The sequence below is a fragment of the Spea bombifrons genome, chromosome 1 (genome assembly GCF_027358695.1).
Source record: "Spea bombifrons isolate aSpeBom1 chromosome 1, aSpeBom1.2.pri, whole genome shotgun sequence".
In the NCBI taxonomy this organism is placed as follows: domain Eukaryota; kingdom Metazoa; phylum Chordata; class Amphibia; order Anura; family Pelobatidae; genus Spea; species Spea bombifrons.
Window position 1 is genome coordinate 20,524,414 of NC_071087.1, and position 22,971 is coordinate 20,547,384.

The 22,971-nt window shown below is 38.7% G+C and overlaps 1 protein-coding gene across 7 annotated transcripts in view; it reads right to left on the minus strand.

Annotated features, from left to right (window-relative positions):
* RBM47 (RNA binding motif protein 47) overlaps positions 1-22,971 on the minus strand; it is a 51,613-nt gene that overhangs the window by 25,134 nt on the left and 3,508 nt on the right. The window contains exon 1 of one of the 7 annotated variants that reach the window (XM_053458387.1): positions 1,386-1,406. The exons of the other annotated variants lie outside the window; for them this stretch is intronic. The gene's annotated coding sequence lies outside the window, so the exon portion shown is untranslated. Of the gene's footprint in view, positions 1-1,385; positions 1,407-22,971 lie in introns of those variants that run through there. 7 annotated transcript variants of the gene reach the window in all.

Sequence of the window (22,971 nt, forward strand, 5' to 3'; positions counted from 1 at the left end):
GAGCGCTAAGGTGACCTGTACCTAACCCTAGCTGCTATGGCAACCGGATCCAGGAGCCACACGGGAACACATTACGTTGAGAAAGAAACGTTTGAAATGTTGTTAGAATTATTTATAATTAATTTCTAGTACAGATGTTTAGAATAACTTCCTATTTTCAAGCATGAAGTTTCATTTCCAATAAGTCAGCTTCCTCTTTGGAGCCCGCCGTTGTTTTCCCTCTAAAATGTCTGCGTTAGCGGATTATTCTCTCGGCAGAGTTGTGCAATACGTTCTGGGTTATCTATGTGGTTACTGCTTAGCTATTACAGTCTATATACAATATAAATTGTTATAGTAACAACGGGTATGCCGGGATACTGGACTCTGAATCCCATCACGGCCAGCCAGCCGAATGCTCTAGCCACATTTCATATGCATTATTATCTTTTTCCCAAAATACTGAAATACCAAAGAAGTTCACACACTAATCTCACGCTCGTATAACATACTGGGGTTGCATTAAAGAAACATCCCTTTGCAACGGCACAGACCCCCAATGATTTTACAGAGGGTCTCCCCTACTGGCTCATGATCCCCAAGTGGGGCAATTAAGCAAGAGAGAGGGGAAATTAACCCCATAATTACAGTATGTATAAAAAAAGTGATTCTGGTGGTCTTATTGACATAGCAACCAATTGAATAGTATACTGGTTGGGCTACCTATGTGTTGCTATGGTGACATGACACTTTTCAAACTTTACATCAAAACCACATGTTGAGGCTACCGTCACGGCCTCGCAGAGCAGCATCCTGGGCTGTAGACCTGGATCTCACAGCTAGCGTCATTTCAAGGATTACTGAGCACAGACAACATACCACTGGCTCATATTTGGAGCGAAAGGGCATTTATTTGCTTCATAACATAAGTGCATCAGAAGTAATTTCACAGGTTCAATAACATCTGGATCACAAACTGGATACATGCATGTGGAGTGACCCCTTTTACACAGCTTGGGGTGGAGGGGGGAGGTGAGGCTGCAGGATTGTGTGGTCTGCCAGCCCACCAATTTATTCAATAAACGAAAGGAAACATATATTCTCACCAAATGAACTATGCACCTTTAAGGGTTAACTCTGGTGAGCTTGTCCAGCAGGAAGGGCCAGAGGGCTCTTCACAAATAAGAGACACTTGTTGAAGATCAATAGTAGACAGCACCGAAGCCAAAGCTGCATGAGACAGCACATGAGACCGGCAGAGACAGACAGCTCTTTAGGATAATGTCACATTTTTGACCTTTTTAAATAGGATCTACTTTTTGTCCTTACACCTCTATTACAAGTCTCGGTGGATTCCCCACGATCAGTTTCGGTAAATAAGACATAGTAAAGGCGATAAAACCTACCTTGTGCATCACGTTCAATGCCTTGTTCTCATGCAAACCACAAGACAATGAGTCTGCAGACACAGAAAAAGGGGAAGCTGTCATGTTTTTTCCTACATCGGGAATTGTTGAACTGAAACCGGTCCCAAAGCCAATAGGGCAATGAAATTTTACACGAGGCATTTAACGCATCCTCAGTGTGAAAAATCACTAGCTGTCTCTATACGTTTCATCACCAAAGCAACCCTTTACATACTTTAACAGCAATATTTAAAAAAAATACAAAAAAACATATATATTTGAGAGCAGTCCAACTGTGTAAAAACGCACAAACGTCTGTTTTTGACACTACAATTTACTGACTTCTCATTTCTCAATAAAACCTATTAGAGGGGCCATTCCACTACACTCTCTATTACGCTATGCAAATAAACCCATGGCGCTCTCCCATATTATTCTTTCCTCTTAATAAGATTGAAAAAAATAAGACGCCTTTTCATCTTCTATGACAATAACCTTTCAGTGCCTGCTTCTGTGTCACATGACAATTAAGTGTTCCCTGCAAAAATTATGCAGACAATCATTTACATGATTAAAGGATTATTTTTGGATTTGGTTATAAAAGGTAGTAAATCCAGCAGAATAGGTGAAACTACACCTTTAACTAAAACTTTATTATGTATATTGCAAAACAATTAGAGGATTAAACCGTCTGAGAAGGGCTTTTCCTTTTATGAAACATCAGATAAAATCAGAGTGGGCGACAATCATTAGGTAAAAACAATTAACAAGAAGAAAAACATTTTAAATAGTACCCCTGGCAATAGTTATTACATATTTCTGCCAGAATCAGGAAAATGTGCTGAGTTTATACAATCTAACGAGCCATTATGCCTTCCTGTCCTGTTCCTGACTTTTAAATGTGCGGCCAGTGCTAAATCACATGTGGAGCGGCACCGTATATTTTATACATTCCCTCAACTATTATAAAGAACTACTACCGAGAACCGCAGTGCTCAAGAAAACTTGCTTGCGTTATTTAATATCACTGTATACCTATAAGTCCTCAGAAATATTACTCCCTTGTCCATCTATTCTGTTGCAGAAGACAGCACAGTACCCCCAATACTATTTCTGGACTTTGTATTTTTACGACCCAAGTGCACTATTTTACATTTATCAACATTAAACTGCAGCTGCCACACTCTCCTTGTTTACGCCATTTGGTTTATTGCACACAACAACACAACAAAAACGTGTTATAGCTCTTTTTTTCTTACATTGCTGATTAATGATGATTGGCTTAAGATGTTTTCCAAGGCTGGGTGAGGAGAAAGGAGATAACTCAGTTCATCAGAAAAAGGTGGACCTGCCACAGGGTGTCACAAATCTCAGTTTCCACGATGGTAGCATTTAAACCGGATCTCTATATGTATATCTCTATATAGACATATTTAATGAACACATTTAGTTACGGTAAGAGATGGGATGACAGCCCTTCCCCTTTAACCTTTGGACGCCTTCCAGTGGACCCCCCCCCCGCTGCATTTAATACTGTAGGCAGCATTTCATTGAGAATAACCGCCATCAGTAACACAGGAAACAAAAACGCTATGAAGCATGTTACCGAGAAAAGGGGAAATAATAGATTGTTTTCCCAAAATGTAATATATGAGTTATTTCTCCCCCTCCTGGCTCCCTTTCCTTCCTACCTAACACAGGGAGGACAATCAGATGAGAATGGTATTCACAGTTAAATCCACATACAACAAATGAAAGACACACTTTAATGTTTGATGTGTCGGTGAGCGACACGTGATACATGCACTATTTACATGGATGAAGCGTGCTGAATACCTTACCACTTGCTCCAGTGAGCTCAGTAAAGGAACACATTACGCTGCGTATATTCAGAGCCGGTATAAGAGATGAAGTTAACTGTAACAACGAATTTATATCTAACATGAATGTACCGGCGAAGCCACCGGTAGCTGTGCTGATTCATAATGTTTTACAGCTGTGGCTGAGCTGCTTGGATCCATCAGGATTTTGACCACAGGATCAGGGCCACATATGCCTTCAGGCAAAACATACAGAGCCGCGTGTCTGATTCATGACCGAGAACCTTGGCTTAGAGCGTTGGGTCTTAAATCCATTCCATTCCATTGTACAGAATTACAATGAAAATTCCATCAATAAGGAACAGTCAATAGAGTGAAATACACACGCAAATAATGACTTGGCAATTTTTTTTCCACCATTACTTAACCTCTAATAACACGTCCATCAGCTCAAATACTCTAAACAATGTTTATTATAGCTTTATATCAATGTGACGTGATTATAAAACTAAAATAATAATTCAAGTTCTGCACATCCCAGATTGGTTCTGTATTATGTGTAGTCCAAGGGTAAGATTCTTTCAAAGTAATCTTAGTTATATATAAGACCAGCTCTTTAGCTAGAGAAGTTCCCCAGTTAAGTTTACACTCAGCTTAATGATTAAACCCCAACGAGTTTAATCTATATGAATTTACAGCCAATAATGATCCAATTGGCTACCCGATGTGGTGACCAATTGGGCAGAACGTCGCATGCAAACATTTCTCGTGCCCCGACACTTTATTGGGCGTCTTGGGATCTGTTGAAGAAGACTTCTGATCTCCCAACCAGTCCGTGAATACCGCTACCTGCAAAAACTGAACGTGGGGGTGAACAGGAGAACCAGGACTGGCCCATGGAAAACATAACACTTGGGACGTATAACTTCATATGTAATATTGGGGGATACAGTTATTATGTGAGTTACTGTAGCACCTACAGTGAGCTCCGGCTGTGCAGCCTAGGTATAAGGCTTCTGCTGACAATAATTATTTATTTATTAATTGCAGTAATGTGAAAGCAACATAGAAAATGATTGATGAAAATAAAATATGATAAACTGGAACAATGTCTGAACACGCAAGAAGCCGGCTCAGTAAAATAACGATAGTAAGGAAGTTGGCTTTGATTTTCCATTTGGATTTGGGTGCTTAGTTATCAGGCACTGTTAATATGAATTAAACAGAGAGATATCAAGCAAGCTAAAGATGTAAAATCATTTCATTAATACCATTTTACGCAGGATATATATCTTTAAAAAATATTTATTTTTCTTCTTTACTTTGACGTGCTTCCAAAGCAAAAAAAGATCAATGTGATTTATTCTTATTTTCACTCCAATATAAGAGTTACATTTGTTTGCATAGAACAATACGACTGCCATTTCTCACCGTGTTACTTATTATTGTTATCTATTCTTTTTTGGTATTATTTTCTCTTTTTTAATAATATATTTTCACTTGCTTTAGTCGTTTTTTTTGGTTCTCGTTATTCCCCTCTGTCACCCTGAGACTTCAGATAGCAGGCTTGGCAATGGAATGCCCTTCAAAACTCATGGACGACTGCCTCTGGTAAATGTTTTACTCGACACTAAACAGCCCTGTGTTCCACCCTCAGTGCAAACATCACGCAAAGAACGAAAAATAATATTCACGGACTTTCAGAAGTTGTGTTAAAGATGCAGTGCCAAGATACATCTAAAACAATAAAATGCATCATTGCTTATACATACTTATAATATAAAATTACATGTTATAGCATAGATGTGACATAAGTTACAGCTAGCTGTCGGCGAATGAAAAATGCCCTGATACTCAGCGAAGGTGTAAATGGCTGAGCATCATGGGAATAAGATATAAAAAGCAGTACAGCAGTACCATGCAGGTATATGCATTATATGTGCTCTCTATTCATGTATGGTAAAAATTATCAATGCTGACTAAACCAAAGCAGATTTTAGTGATATTGCTGCTTGTGCACAGGTGAGTTAATTTTTAACTTGGTCATTCTGAATGACCCCCTGTGCTCTTTCATGGATACAGCGAGAAAATGCTTACCACATGAAAATATACCCCAAGGCAATGCATGGCACAATATAGGATCATTTACTTAATGATCTCTCTCTGTATATATTGAGATATATATGTATATATATATATATATATATATATATATATATCATCAGTAATATATATAAATCAGTAATCTTGAACATATTAAAAAGAGGGTAAGTCACGGTAACCTTTTCCTTTATTGTACTTTGGTTCTGACAAAAAGTAAAAGGTCTATCATACAGAAACAAAATCTAGCCAGGTTGGAGGGTAGGTTCTGCAACCTTTGTTGCTGTAATGAAAACTTAGTTAGTAGATGAACAACAGGCATCGAATAGTCCTTTGCTCCACTTCCTAGTCTCAAAATGTCAAAGTTCAGGAACACATTCCACGAAGAGACAGAACAGAATCTTATTTCGCTGTACACTCAATTAACCCATACTTTGTCCAAAGCTTAAAGTACGTACGTGCTATTTTGGAAATATACTGGTTAAAAAAAATACAGAATAACTTAACGATTATCCATAAACTATGTAGCAGAGGAACTTGCAAGCCTGCATGGCGAAGTTAGACGACTTCCCAGAATGTGAATTCTGCTCTCAATAACTCTAAAGTACAGCTAAGGTTCAAATGTTCTGCATGTCAAACTAAAAAAAAAGATGAATTTGTGATAAGCATACCTGCTGAAAGGACCAGTGGAGAGTAAAGCCAGCTCCTGCTGTCTGAGTCTTGTTTTCTCAAGTCTGCTGCGTTTCACAGCACTGAACTCAAGGACATCAGAGAATTGTAGTGTTTACTTAATAGGGGCTAAGGAGGTGTTGTCAAAAAACAGTCTACCTGGGAAACCTTTGGACTCGTACAGGATTTCCATCGATTAAAAAATAATTCCCCAGAGGTGCAGTTAAATTGATTTGTTACAAGTGTTTATTTCATCTCATTGTTGGTAACTATTATTATTATAATACAAGATTATTATACACAATTCAACAGGTATCAAGACATGTCTTAATAATTGTGTTACAAAGGTAAACTGCAAGTAATAGAGTCATAATATTTCCAGATGACGCTCAACTGGTCGCTGTGAGAAATCCCAATATAAGTAGGTTAGAAAATGCATTAGAGAATGAAGCATGATTTTTTATGATGCATATGTGCATGCACTAGTGCAGTGCCACTTATAACCACTAGAGGGAGCGTGACAGAATATGCCATTCTAGGAAGGGAACAGAAGGTCCTCATGCCATTACCATTAATGCAGTCTAAACACATAACCCAAGTGCCAAACGTATCCATATGTTACATACAAACATAGAATTTCATAGCAGATAAGAACCATTCTGCCACGCTGTCTAAACCTCAAATCTTTTTCAGACTTTGGTCTTGTCTTCCAGATAGCTTTATCAGACCCATGTTTAAGATCCCTCACTGTATTAGCCTTATCTACTACGCACTCAATGAAGAGAATGACCTGCATATACATGGCATCACAGCAGCTGGACACACACACACACACACATATATATATATATATTCCTTCATTTTCTCTTTCCCCTACTCTCTCTTTCTTTTTCAGTCTTGGCTTTTTTAGGTATAATGTATGTATGTATGTATGTATGTATATTTCTAATCAATGTTTGTCAAGTGTACCTACAAAGCCATTACATTTAAATAATACAAAAAGAAAATGAGAAGCTTCCCTGATGAATGAAAGGAACATTACCTCCTAAATCTTTTTCTGCAAAAATTAGTATACACTTATATATATATAACTTTATATAAACTTTTTTGAATAATATTTCGCTGTCACGTTGTTGCATAGAATATAGAACTCATGAGAATGAGTCAGCTCACGTCAGACAGTTTTTGGACAGGCTCTGGTCTTCTGTAAAAATAGAACATTGATATTATTCTGCTGAAACTTCGCTTTTTTTCTGGTAACTTTTATCAGCAGAATGTTATATGCCTTCCTATTGTTGATTATATTTTGTTAAAATTGCAAAATTGGAAGAAAACAACTGTGGGGCACCCTATTTCTTTACTCTGTATATACTTAATAAACTGCAAAATATAGTTTTATTTTTACTAATTTAATTTAGTATGTGTATATAAATATTCTCGTATGGGAGTTAAATAAATTAAACCTTCATTTATTTATATATATCTATATATATATACGGTATATATATATATATACATACACATACATACATACATATACATACATACACACACACACACAGACACGTGTGTGTGACAATGAGTATACACAGCATGTAAGATGTATGAATGATGCAAATTTATAGCATCTGAGTTGTTGGTTTTAAATTTACCATCTACACCCATGTGACATCATCTGCCTGACCTCATATGCAAATCACCAATTCTCCGGTGTAGCATGTGCTTGAGAAGTGATTTTTTTCCCCTTAATTTCAAATTTACTTGAAATTCTTTTGTAACAATCCATAAACTAGTATAACAGATTAACATCACTGCTCATTAAACACATGATCAATTATTAATTAAATGTGTGTAGACGATAATACATTTGAAGTTTGTGAGCTCATACGATTTAAAACTTTTTTTTCAAGAGGCATCGTGGCTTATTTTCTAATGTTATATATATATATATATATATATAAAAACTTTTTTAGGGGTGCTATTCCTTTTAGACAAAATATCAGTTGTGGTGTCCAGTACGTTTAGCAAGTAGACCTTAGCAGATCAGGCAACTGCCTCTGAATGTTTAATTACAGATAAAACAACACAAACGTTTAAGAAGCCGCTACAACCTCTGTAACTGATTTAGTGTCACATGACCAGATTTTACATAATTAAAGAATTATCCAACAGTACAAGTCAACGGTGTTACTAATACTGTATTTAGTCACAGAAATGTTAAACGCATCAGACTAAGTGGAAAAGTACATTTAATAATCCCCATCAGCACCATCAGCTAACAAGCCAGTGGCAGAGACGTCTTGAACTCAGTTGCTAAGTGGAAAAGCACAAGGAAAATGTACCCACTGCTCAAAATGAATGATAATTATTGCCCCTTTTATTGTTATTGGCATTGAAGGTGAAGGTCAAATCATACTATACCCCCTGTCCCGCTTAGTGTTTGAGTGCCCAGCGCATGATGTTTCTGTGGTTTTGTAATGACATGGAACTATATGGATTGTTGTACAGCGCTGAGGAATATGATGGTTCTATTTCAAGCAATAAATAATAATAACAATCATTAAAAATTAGTCGGGTTTCCCAAATTGTATCAAGTCTGTAGACTAGGAGCTAATGCTTGGATATCACGATGTACAAAGTTGCCGCTTTGTAGGCTGTGGTTGTATGTAACAAAGTAGGGGAAAATGCTAAAGGTTGAGTTGCTCTGGGGAATGCGACATGGTAACTATGTTGGGATGGGCATTGGGTATAGATGTTACATGAGTACCAGTGGAGTAGAGTGGGGATTACCAGTAAAGTAGAGTGGGGAGTACCAGTGGAGTAGAGAAGGGATTACCAGTCAAGTAGAGTGTGGAGTACCAGTGGAGTAGAGTGTGGAGTACCAGTGGAGTAGAGTGTGGAGTACCAGTGAAGTAGAGTGGGGAGTACCAGTGGAGTAGAGTGTGGAGTACCAGTGGAGTAGAGTGTGGCGTACCAGTGGAGTAGAGTGTGGCGTACCAGTGGAGTAGAGTGGGGATTACCAGTGAAGTAGAGTGAAGAGTACCAGGGGAGTATAGTAGGGATTACCAGTGGAGTAGAGTGGGGAGTAACAGGGGAGTAGAGTGGGGATTACCAGTGAAGTAGAGTGAGGATGACCAGTGAAGTAGAGTGGGGAGTACCAGTGGATTAGAGTGGGGAGTACCAGTGGAGTAGACTGGAATTGTAGTAGGTCATTGGTTAGAGAGGGAGAGAGATACTTTACTGCATGTCATTTTAACAATGAGCTATTATTCTAGTATCATTAATTCATAATTAACAATATGAACAAAACGACTTAGCTTTTACACTCGATGCACAACAGACATCGCCGCACAGGACATGTGCTCATCGTAATGCTTCAAGGAAGCCTATCTTTAGGAAGGAAGCATGAGTTCCCTTTAGGTAGTTGAGGACAACATCAGATTGCATTTAGTTATGTCTCTTACAGGGAACAGGGCTTCGGAAGTTAAAAAAATAAGATTTTGGAAGAGTATACTTTTTGTTAGTTACTAAACATTGATAAGAGAATTGGCAGGAATAATAATAAGGGAAAGTGTTTACTGTGCTCTGGTACACCATCTACTTTTCTAACACATTCAACAACCTGTGACAACAGGTTGAAAAAACTGAGTAATGAATGCAATTCCTGCCAAAAGTAAGTAATATATCATAAAAGTCGGTCCTCAAGATTAGGCTTAAAAATGCATCTAAAAAAGTATCTATGCATTGATATTGTATAATATATACATACTCTATACAAATAATATGAGCATACATATATGTTAAAAAAAAATGCATGTTTACTGGGATATACAAAATTCCTCACTCATATACCCGGAACAGCAGTAACACAGGCTCAGAATTCAAGCTTGGGATGTGCATATTATTATTTTAGAATTATTAAGAAAGTGTTACTTTAGTGATAGGGTGGGACATAGGTGTATGGTGGGACATAGGTGTACTAGAGCCCCATAGAAGTGATTCAAAATAGGCAGGGGAGCATAGGCAGAAAGCATCCCCTAAATTCATAAAAATATAGGTGAATAAAACATCATAATTCCACAGCTACAAAGCAAGAACTCCATTACTTCATTCTATGAGTGAGTCAAGGATGAATGAACAAATGAAATAACATGCAATATAAATAAGATGTGTTAACAGAAACCTGCAGTAATCACCAATTCACACCTTGTTTAAACATATAAACTGGAGAAGGCTGGGGTTACGCTTTTTACATTTTTATGAGCTAGTGAGGGATTGACCACAGGTTGACAATAAAAGTTATACAAATCCAGGAATGGTAGGGGTTAATATGGTTCCATTGGAATCCTAGTCCATCTTTGCTTGCAAATTATACATCACAAGTGCCCCTTTTCTGGGGTGGGGAGGCTGACCCTCATTTGGACCCAAATCCATCTGTCCTCCTTTACTCCCCTGGGGCTCTCCACCCTTTGATAGTGGAATGTTTGCTGGGCATGGGTGTATCGCGGTGTTCTACCGCCTTAAGAGTTCTAATAAAATGTATATAAACAAAAAATAGTAAATATAAACTCAGTTGTGCAAATAAAGTACATTCTTCTTCTGCAAATGCATACCGTTTGAGGAATTCTTTTATGAAATGTTATTGGGTAAACAAGTGGCTTCTGCACATCATATTATGCCTAATACACCCCCCTCCCAGTCACACTATTCAGTTTAAACATGGAGCCAGAAAACACGAACGAGGGCCACAATGCATCTGCACCCAACCCCGGTATGTTATGGGTAATATCCTCATAAATGCTTCATTTCTATGACTGCAGCTCTAGGCATGTGAAGCGGATGTGTCACCTCGTGCAACATTGGGAAAACTAGAGCCACAGATTTATAGCGTGTGTTAATCCACTGAGCGGCAAGGCATCGGCATAATTAAATAGTAGCAAACATAGCCTGCAGCTGTGACGTATGGCCTCTCATTGTAAAGGACAAACTTACTCAAACTATCATTGCTTTATTTCGGGGATGGTCCGTGTTTTCCTAAAGTCCAAGAAATATAGAAATGTTGTGCTGTATTCACCAAGGCTATGGGTTTTTATAAGTCACGCATGTTCTGTTTGGGAATTCTCCTGGTTTGACCTGGAGTCTCTGGGTTAGTTTCTTCTTTCACTGGGCAGAGAAGAAGCTTTTAGCTCCACCCCATGCAAAGCTAGTCCCGCCCACACTAAGCCACGCCCCAGATGAGGGACAGCTCCTGCATGCACTGCAAAGTTCCCAGTTATGGGCATTAAGTGTTTTACATTTAATGATAATATTTTGCGTTCAGGCGTTGATTACTGTTGTGCAGTTTGGGAGGTTGGGGGCAGAGGGGAGAGACACCTAAATCAAAACTGGGCCCTCGATATAATCTATAAGTGCAAACATACCGTAGCCTGCAAATATATAATGGAAGGAGCCACTTTTGCCATCACGTGTTATAAATCTGTCCCGCCTGTCCTCTTATTGTTTTGTTTTTTTGATAGCGGCCAAAAATGATTCCTGTAAATGAACAATACGAGTGATATCTAGTGCCCGATACCAGTAATGAAGTTTTATAAGGTTGTTAAATACTTACTGCATGTGACCAGACTAACGTTCTCTCCAAACAGACCATTGTTTGTGAAAGCATAAGCCGATTACAACACACCGACTGCAATAACCCTTTACCGGCATTTACTCAGTGCTCATATCCCCCAAAAAACACCCAAAATATATATATTAATACACAGCACTATTAAACAGCGCTGCATGTGTGTTGCCCAATCCCAATGATCCAAAACAAAAAAAAACCCCAAAAATCAGATCACCATTTTTCATAAAGCTACTCTTTTTAAGCAACTCAAAGGGCATTCAAGTGTTTATTTTCTCATATCCAATGCTACACGGCTGTAATGCAGCAATTAACGTAGATATATATATATATATATATATATATATATATATATATAAAACTATGACTATCTATGGCTATGAAAGGTTGTGAGGAAATTGTATCAGATTACAATAGCGGATGTAAGTGTTTCTAACATCTTAATTTCGATTAGAAAACAAACACCCAACAAACACAAACTATTCTAACACTAACATCTCATCTCACTCTCAGCAAAGCAATGACAGGAACTGCTGCTGCTGCTATGTAAAGACACGTGACAAAACAATAATTAACTGCATGAAATTAAATGAATAATTAATAAAGTACATTTCTTGCACCACCTTAAATCTTTTCCAGCAATACAAAAGACATCGTCTTCGGTGATCTGCCATTTACCGCCTGGCAGGGTATTTAGTGTTTCAAGGCGCACAGCAAACTGAAATAGAAACGATGCCCCTATTTACTGCTGCCTGACTACAGGTGTACACGCTGAAGCACGGGACCGATGATTCCACGGATATCAGGCAGGATTAAGCAAAGAGCCTATAATCAATCAAATCAAAAAGTACTTTGTTCATTCACAATAAACCACTTCGCTATATATGTATACGGTAAATATTTTAACTATTTGGTGCCGAGGTACCCTACACACATCCTATACCACTGAAAGGGTTAAACTGGGACTACTTCTCCACTTAGAAAGCTGCTAAAGCGAACCTTTACTTGCGTTAACAGCCTTTTTATTTCTTAAGCACCAACAAATTAGGCATATGGATATAGAAGAGCGGTACTAGCACTGCACAGGGTGGGGGTATGATTTCATAATATTTAACTCTTTCACGAGTATCAGGTAATGGCGCATGCTACAGGGTGAGGCCAGCATCCCAAACACCTTTCGCTTTCAAGCAGCTTCTACCACAAGAGTCATACGTGATTCAGTAAAAAAAAAAAAACTCCATCCATGTTCTAATAGAACTAAAGACATAGCGGTAACAGAATAACACACATTCAACTGATTTTTTTTCATCTTAGGCATGTCATTATTGCAGACGTGTTAAGGCTACCGTATGCTATGACTGCGGTAAGAAACGTAACATAAATGAAAGAAATCTGTCTGTTCTCGTGTATTTTCCAGTTTTTTTTTCAATGGGGATTCTAAACCGAAATGCAAAACTGAACCAATGTGGACGTGTCCTTAGGTGAGCACATACATTGCGCAACACGCTGGATAAACACGGAACATTCACCAACATACCGAAAAAACCTGTTTCTTTTGTGAGCCGGCTCCCGGAACAGTTAATGCTATTTTTACGACATTCTGTTCATTTTAGACAGCATCAAAATGTTAGATGCTCCTACAAGAAAAAGTGTATATATATATATATATATATATATATATATATATATATACAGTTCAAAAGTTTGGGGTCATTAGCTGGTCATTAACAAGGACTTTTCTAGCTGTAACATAATTGAAAAAGGGTTTTCTAATGATCAATTAGCCTTTTCATAAGGTGCCATTGGAACACAGGAGTGATGGGAGTGATAAAGGCCCTCTGTAAGCCTATTAAGATACTCCATTAAAAATCGTTTCCCGCTACAATAATAATTCACAACATTAATGTCTAAATTGTATCTCTGATTCATTTAGTGTTATTTTAATTGACAAAATTAGCTTTTTTATTATTAGAAAACAAGGACATTTTTAAATGACCCCAAAATTTTGCAAGGTAGTGTATGTGTATGTGTATATATCTGTTACCTTTCAGTCCAAATTGTTAATTATAGAATATGCGTATATAAAACACGTTTACTTGTCAAATATTTTAAATGCATTGTTTTTTTACATTATACTTCTGATACGTGGGAATAATGGATAATAAGTGGCTAAGTGTGATTGTGTAATAGGTGTTTTAATGGTACATTTTAATGTTATTCACATGTGGCTTTCTGATAAGTGTCACACCCCCGGTATTTCATGTAAATCTTGTCCCTTTCTTCCCATGATTCCTCAGTGAATTGGAACGCTACTATCAGCTCAAGTAGGAATTTGAAACACGTTTTCCGGGTTACTTCTATTGATTCGGCAGACTGCACTCCGGCGTGAGTTCCTAGGGGTTTGACAAGACCCACAGCAAGCATTCAGCAAGACCAATCACAATTACACAATCAAAGGAGGCTGTCCAATGATACCAACGCTGTGACGTGAAACTGAATCGCATCTAATTATATGGAGCAGGTGGAAAAATTGGACCGACTGAGAATGGGAGGAAGAAGAGACATGATATGCAAGCAAAGAATTCCACACATTAAGCGTGTTTTCATTTGCAAGGCTGAGTACACCTATAACCAACAGCCCAGGATTGTGGCCGGATTTTAAGTTAAATATACATTTAATTAATCTTTTCTCTGAGACACTGAATGGGGGGTGCTTATGGGACCCCCACTGCTATAGACAGACAGACAGCACTGTTCTATTCAAATGGATACAAACACCACTCAGCATTTTGAATATTTAATATAAATAAGCAAAAAAAAAAAAATCTGATTTGCTGGGTCACCCGCGCAGCGAAAAGGTTAAGCCCCCAAACTTAACTGTGTCGAAATTCTTTAGTGTATTACTGCATAGCGATAGAGTGGTGTGACAAGGATAAAGAGATTAGAGGTGATTGCATTTAACCCCTTTTCTAAAATTCTACTTGGAGCCTTTACACGGAGGCATGGGTTACAAAATATTTCCAGGTGTTACATTTTAAGTCATATATTTTAAAGTCCAAAAAGCTTGCAATGTACAAAAAATATCCTAAATATTTAAAAGTAAAAAGCAATCGAAAAGGACAGACAAGAGGGACCAATAATTCTTTTCTGCTGTCACCACGTGTCTGTTTAGTAATTTCTGGGCACACCTTTCACTCCTATCTTTATACAGTGCTGACGTCACACACCAGACTTTAAATTACTTTCGATACTCAGCCACACCTTGACAATCATGGACTGAGTATTAAAGTCATTTAAATAATTTAAGAAGTTATTTAAATGTCATTGATGGGTGAGAATGGTGAATGTTAATGCCTCATATCTGAAACATTAGGAAGTGCCTGCTACAGAATAAACATAGAATAAGAAACACAAAAGTTGACAGCAGAAAAGAACCATTCGGCCGATGAGGTCTACCCATTACTCCAAAATTTGATGTCAGATAAGAACGATTCGGCAGCGGTGTTCTTCTAAACTGTCACCTACCTCCTGCTCCTACATATATTTTTCCCATCCTATTTCCTTATGGCGTACATTTTCTCTATCTTTCATAAAAAAGATACATAAATCTTTTCAACGCCAACCAACCAAAGTAAGACATACTCAATGCTTCTTCCCCTAACCAAACACAACAGCACTGGCAAATACCAATTTTATTAAAAAAAAAAGATAAACAGAATGGTAAAACAGAAAAAACATAGTTGTTTTTCAACTTGTGTCAAAATACCAAACTGTAATCGTAGGAGTGAAGCCCCATTCGGAAACCAGAACATTAAGTCTTCTCTTTTCTTTACACATTTTTCTCACAGAGTATTAAAATATTTCATTTCAGCCTCACAGCAAGAAGAATAATGGGAGATACACCTACATTCTAAAGCTTTTGTAAAAAACAAGGTGAAAACTCATATTTGTAATGATCTCTGTAATGAACACATTGTATGACATCAGAGCTCAAACCTTCAAGATAATCTGGCACAGGGTTTTTGTTGATATAGTTAGCATGGTGCGTTCACCCTTTATGTACTATGTACATGATAATTATTTTGCTGTTTTCTTCAACCATTTGAATGGAAACTATTTTAAATTCAAGCAAAAAGAAATGTTTGTGATTGCCATAAGGGTGAGCAGCTTTTCTCTTTTTCATGCTTTTTTTCTTCCGCTGATTAGATCTCGAATTCCAATTTCGTGTAAGTTAAGGACTTTTGCTAAGATTTTCCTTAGTGAAAACAAAACTTTCTTGCGTAATAATGTAGTTAGGTTTTCCTGGTCTTAAACACTCAAAAAGTTGATCGTTTGCAAATATCTCTTAGCTCCACTACTAACTGCATGAAAGGGGACTGTAATGCATTTTGATTCTACCATTAAAATGTTCAAACCTTTAGCTCTCCAACTGTTGTTAAACTGCAGCTCACACAGTGCTATTTCTTTGCTCCGGTGACTTGTACAGCGATCGCATCAGCTTTCTGTTCAGGCAAACCGCTAAGTTATTGTCCGAAACTGAGAAATGTTCATCAGTCAAGGGTACTCCAAAACCCCCTTATTTCCAGTGTATTTCAGGGACACTGAATTCTGTTGAAAAACCTGAAACTAATTAATTTGGCATTAAAAGGACATTTCAACCATCACCTGCACTTTAATACATATGATAGCTGACTGTCGCATATATATATATATATATATATATATATATATATATATATATATATATATATATATATATATATATTTCCGTGCTAATAGATATATGCATTCATGAGAATCCCTTTGCTTTCCCCAGCCAAGTGGTGCGCACATTGAGTGCTTGCAAAGACTTGAACAAGAGTGCCTTGTGAGTGAGAGAGTGAGTGAACTGACACAGGACTCCATAGTGTAAATGGTCCAGTCGGGGAGTCAGAGATCTCCCTTGTAATCAGTCTACTGAGCAGGGCGCACGGGGGATCCTGATCCTGCCCGATACCATGGAGCCGCCAGGTATCAACACAGCAGGGCTGGGCATTTGCCGCTGTATGTTTATTGTGAGATTAGAGCTTCTATCACAAGGCAGCCCCTAAAAACAGTCCGGGCATAATTTTCTTAAAAAGGGGGCCTTGTGGACATCAACTCTTCCAGCAACAAAAACCAACATGTCCTCTTCTGTGAGTCAGCCAGATTTAAGCCGCCAAGAAGTGGTGCAAAACCAGCATGAGAATACGAATTCTTTGTTGGTGAGGCTGACTGGGGCATTAAACTGCCCCTTAAATATCGGTGAAATATGGACATACCGTGTTTCCCCGAAAGTAAGACAGTGTCTTACTTTCTTTTTATCCCTAAAAGCCCCACTATGTCTTACTTTCGGGGTATGTCTTATATTGGGAAAAAATTGAGAGTGATGGGAGTTATGATGTACTTTTAGAGCATAATTAGATCATGAAAAAGACATTGGAAATGGTACAGCATAACACCCATCACTCTCACACACTTACCAATCAACACACCTACCAATCCACACGTATACCAATCCACACATATACACCAATCCACACGTATACACAAATCCACACACATATACACTAATCCACACACATATACCAATCCACACACATATACACCAATCCACACACATATACACCAATCCACACACACATACACCAATCCACACACACATATACACCAATCCACACACACATATACACCAATCCACACACACATATACACCAATCCACACACACATACACCAATCCACACACACATATACCAATCCACACACACATATACACCAATCCACTCTCACTTAATGCTTTCCTACCTTTCCTTTCTTCTTTCAGCTTATTTTCCTCCTCTTCGCTCCTCTTCTTCAGTTCTGTCTTCTTCCTGGTTCAGAGGGCACGGACAGCGGTGGGCGCGGCTTCAGTGTTGTGCGCTGGGATCTGACAAGAAACCCCGGCGCACAACAGCTGTTGCCGCGCAGATCACAAGGGAGCGGTATCGGAGGTCATTAACAGACCTCCGGCTCCCTTGAGTGATTTTAAGCCGGGTTGAACCCGGCTTAAAATCACTCAAGGGAGCCGGAGGTCTGTTAAAGACCTCCGATACCGCTCCCTTGCGAGCCTGCTCCTCCAGCGGCGGACATTACTGTCCGTCTCTGGAGGGGTGCCGGGTGCCGCAGGTTGGCACCCCCTGGAGTGTGGCGCCCTGTGCGGTCGCACACCCCAAAGGTCGGCCCTGCTCTGAGGGGCCGGCCTTAGGGGTCTGCGGCCGCACAGGGTTTAAATAAAAACATCGGGGGTTTTTTTCAACTTTATTTAACATCCTCCATGTTAAATAAAGTTAAAAAAACTTTATTTAACATGGAGGATGTTAAATAAAGTTAAAAAAAAACCCGATGTTTTAATTTAAATCCTGTGCGGCCGCAGACACGTAAGGCCGGCCTTGGTGGGGACTTCCCGGCCCCTTAGAGTGGCGGACCCGGCAAATCCCCCGTGTTTCCCCGAAAGTAAGACATATGTCTTACTTTCGGGGTACGGCTTATATTAGCCGACCCCTCTGAAACCCCCGATACGTCTTACAATCGGGGGTGTCTTACTATCGGGGAAACACGGTAGTACTATTCTGTTGTTGTAGGCAACCTCAATGCCAATCTGAGTTTTTAATACAGCCAAAGTCTTCTTCAACTCAAAAACAAAAGAAACAAATAGTGAAAAACAAGACGTTATAAAGTTGAAGCTAAACTTTGATACGTCTGCTTTGTTCCTAGACCACTTGATTTTTTGTTTCCACTTGATTCATTGTCACATTGTTGTAAAAACTCCCAAGATTTCCCAAATATATTTAATTTATTTGGGAACATCTGACTCAAAAATGAACCCAGTGTACACATTCCTCAAGGTGACGCTTGCTGAAACAAACAGGGTCACATGAGTTGAAGAAAAAGTAACGAAGTAGAAAAAATGGTGTTCAGGAAACAAGTAGCCTGCAGAGTCAGGAGTTAATAAGGAAATTTCACTGCTTTGGTGGCTTCACTCTGTCTCTGAAGCCTCCTGTCTCAGGTGCACAATGCCCAGATTGTTGTGGTAGGATACCGAGAAGATACCCCTGATCTTGGCAAGGCCTGGGCGTACTCCAAACCTAGCAATTAAAAGAATAGCAAAACAAAAAGACATATTCATTGTGCTTTATAATTGTAAAGTGGGCTTTCTCTCAGCAAATTACTAGTCCCATAGAGCCAGGCTATTGCTTGTTTAACTCTCTGAGAGTCAGAGGCGGTAGCTGAACACATTTTTTATGCTTTAACTTGTTTTAGTCATTCATCTTCTCTATTACAATGTTTATTAAAAATACTGGAGTCAAATTGCATCTCTCAGTTTTCTTGGTGGGGAATCATTTCTTCATTGAGCCCTTCGAAATGTTACACCCAAAATGGGGCTTTTATTGGTACCTACGGTTCAAAAGCCAAAAGTAGTCTTTAGCAGCAAGATGTTTGATTTCGCTCATGGCTCCCATTTAGAGGTATTATTTTGATGCAAAAAAATGAAAATTCGTAGCATATATGTTTCTTGTGTAACTATTATTAAATATGAAATATCAATTATGGTCCAGGAATGGCAAGTCTTCTACTGATCAGTGGGCCGGTTACAAGGTAGACCTTTGATCTCCCCAGATGGTCCACTGACACTGTGAAGGATTGTGTCGAGCTGTACCTGGCACCTCGTCTTTAGGAGCTGGAGTGCCAAATTATTAAATCATATGCCAGCGTTCTGCAGTAAGGACCACAGCCACAGAGGGGATGGCTTGGGGTGCACCCAACGTGAACACATCACTCATGATAAGCTACATAGTAGTTAACACGAAAATGGATACTGGTCCTAGAGGTTATACTCCAAAGAGGTCCATGATAACATTTATAGGGCCAACATTCACAGAGTAAAAGTCTAAGATGGCATCTTAAGAAGGGACCGCTGAGGTCTTCAAAGCTTCTGTAAATGTATATCTTACTCTATGAACATTGATCTATGTTCCAGTTATCAAAGTCACCTTTGGCATACACAGTAATTCAGATTGTGACGTACTCCGGCCCCTTCTGAAAACCAGGAGGAAGATAATACACATGATAAGACTGGCTCATAAGGAAGTCTTTCTAATGTGAAAATGCCTGCTTGTTTTAAAGAATGACATTATCGCCAGCTGGCATTGTAATGAGTCTGAGAAGTTAATCTTGAACACTATATTAATGCAGCAGGGGTGGCGGAATGTGCATTCGCTTACATTTATACAAACTGAGCCTGACAAAATGGGGTGTACTGGGTTAATTATATATGTATGAAAAAAGGGTGTATGTTACGGGACTGAGAGTGACACCCTGATAATGAGGGATAGCAATAAAAGGATTTTGAAATTTTATTACTACAGATTATTGCATGATTTATGTTTTGCAGATTTTAAAACTGAGCAAACAAGAATATTATCACCTCTTGGCCCAAAAGTAACTTCTGCTTTTTTGTCATACTTACATTTTTGGTAAATAGTACATTTTGGTAAATTTGTGGAAATGATGACAACTGCTTTAAAATAGAATATCATAAACCTGTCCGAGCTCACAGCGAGGAGTCCTCTGAGATGCCTGACGTAACCACGGAGGTGCCACGAAGAATTGCATTTATTGAAATAAAGGGCAGGGCTGATTCATACAAATATACAAACATCTGTAAACTTTTCATTACTCGATACATTGTCCCTGCCTATTATCTGCTCGGGGTATCCTTCCTGCCTATCACAGGGTTATGCTTTTAGGGGAACTAATCTTGGTTGCTGTTGCAGAGCCTCCTGTTGCTAAAGACCATGGAGCGTAGACTAGGTTGTTTCATCCATCCTCACTCAGACGCATCCGTTTACTGTATATATTTATATAGTCATAAAATGTGCAAAAACAACAAAAAAACCTAATAAAAAGAATGAAGAAGGCCTATGCGGGAATTATGATGAAAACACTTCTGTAGCATTAGGCAAAAGGTAAAGACGTTAGCTCAGTGGTCTCAGCCCTTTACATTCTGTGTTTCTAGAATCATCTCCCATTCTGATCTCCACATATTCCATCTCACTTGCATTAGTTTGAAGGTCATAGAGCTCTTGACTGTCTTCTGTAATCTCACAAAAGCTATAATAACATATCAGCTAAGCAGATCAGAGTTTTAAAATGAAACCATAGTTGCCAACAGTCCCAATTTTTTTCGAACACTCTTGGTTTTTATCCGTTCAAATTCAGGTCTGTCCTAGCATAAAATACTGCTGCAGCCCCCAGCCCCCCCAAGCCGCATTGCAGTTAAACTGTGTATGTCTGAGAAAGGTATCCCGTCTAAATGCTGGTAAAGAGCATCAGACACCTAGCATCTCTACCGGGTAGCCTGGAGCTCAATGTAGAGCTAGATCCCCGCCCACTTTAGGCTCCGCCCCCTGTGTCCTGGGAGTTATGTTATTGCAAGTATGTGAAACTAGGTGTCATTTGAATGCCTTATTTTAGTTATTCCAACAAAGGGGGGGGCAGGAAATAAACATTGTTTTCCGAGAAATTTAAAAAAAATTATGCAACACGCTGAGAATTACTATCGTTATTTTGTTGGGTAATATTAGATAACAGTACACTGGCAGGTACAGATTTTATATCACCATTAACTATGGTAAATCATTTTAATGCTATTTAATGAGAAAAAAATATAGTTTACACACTTTGGAGGGTCTCAGGGGACAAATAGAAAAAGATGAACAGAAATCTCAATCAGGGTACGTTCACAAGAAAATGCCAATATCTGATCACACAAATGTTAAAGGTCCATACAGACGTGGTTGGATGAGTTTGGTGTGGAAGAACTTGACCGGCCGCACAGAGCCCTGACCTCAACCCCATTGAACACCTTTGGGATGAACTGGAACAAAGATTGAGAGTCAGTCCTTCTCACCCAACATCAGTGCCGACCTCACAAATCCTCTACTGGATGAATGGGCAAAATTCCCACAGAAACACTCCAAAATCTTGTGAAAAACCTTCCCAGAAGAGCAGTAGCTGTTTTAGCTGCAAAGGGGGACCAACTACATATTGGTCAGGTGTCCCAATACTTATACATTTAGTAAATGTGGACATATCTGCAGGAACAAGGAAACAAATACTAAAAAAATGCAAATATCTTTCAATCCTTTATATATTTAGTGTGAGCGGTAATAGCTTTTGTTGTTCTAGTGTGGCCTTGTCTCATTATTCATCAGTTACCCAGATTTACACGAAAAGCCTGCTTTGTGAGAGCGTGTAGGTGGAAGACAGACAGGTGCATAGATTGTGTCTGTGATAAAGGTAGGAGCGGAAAGGAACGAAGCGCACAAAGAAAGCAGCGGCAGCACGTGGCCGGGGAACACCAGTTTAACCTCTTAAGCCTGACTCAGCTGGAACGTTATGCTGTAGAATGCAACTGGGTCACCTTGGACATGGAAGGTAAAGAATGTGTTAATTTTACGTAGATACATTTTCTTTCTGTTGATAAATTCACAAAGCCCTTTTCCTCACACCCAATACCATTCAACAGATCCACGTCAAGCCCTAACTTCCACTTTCATTAGGTCTAGCAGATTGGTTGTGTTGATCTCAAGGTTAATGGTGTCCAGAGAAAGCTTGCATGAGAGTCTCATTTGGGTTAAAATGCAGTGAAGTCCCACTGATTCAGTTTCCTGGTAAGATATATAGCCGAGAATAAACAATTAAATAGGACTCGCCTAACGTGGGATACTTTGACATGGTGGCGGTTTAAGCAATTTATGGCCATACAGTGTGACCTTAGATAGGTATTACATAGTATTTGAAGGGTGTGCGCTGATTTCTAGCTTTGTTGTGTATACAGAAACGCATTGACTGCCTACAATTTGTATAATAATATGATTAAATAGAATTACCAGTTTCTGTCGCAGATGTGACACTAAGTGCAGGTTACTTTTGTTATTTTACATAGCGTTTGTATTTGCCTTTTTATTCACAGGTCTACATTTTAATGTGACTGTATTTTATGGAATTTTTTTTCTATATATCATCCATTTGTAGTTTTACATATTTTATTCCCGTTTTCTCACCGGTGACATCTTACTACATAACCCTCATTGTCCTTGTGGTTCACCACCATCCATTAAATGTCCCATGAAGTGATTTGGGTTAAACTCTATTATTATGCCATGGTTTAGATAATCCCTCTTAATCTTGACTATTCTATTGTTGATATCATGTTGTTTTTATTGTGTTTAATGTTTTAGTTCAACCCCTTCAATATATTTCTCAGGACTATCAATTCCTCTTGTTGACAAAAGAAAAATAGTAGTTTGTGAC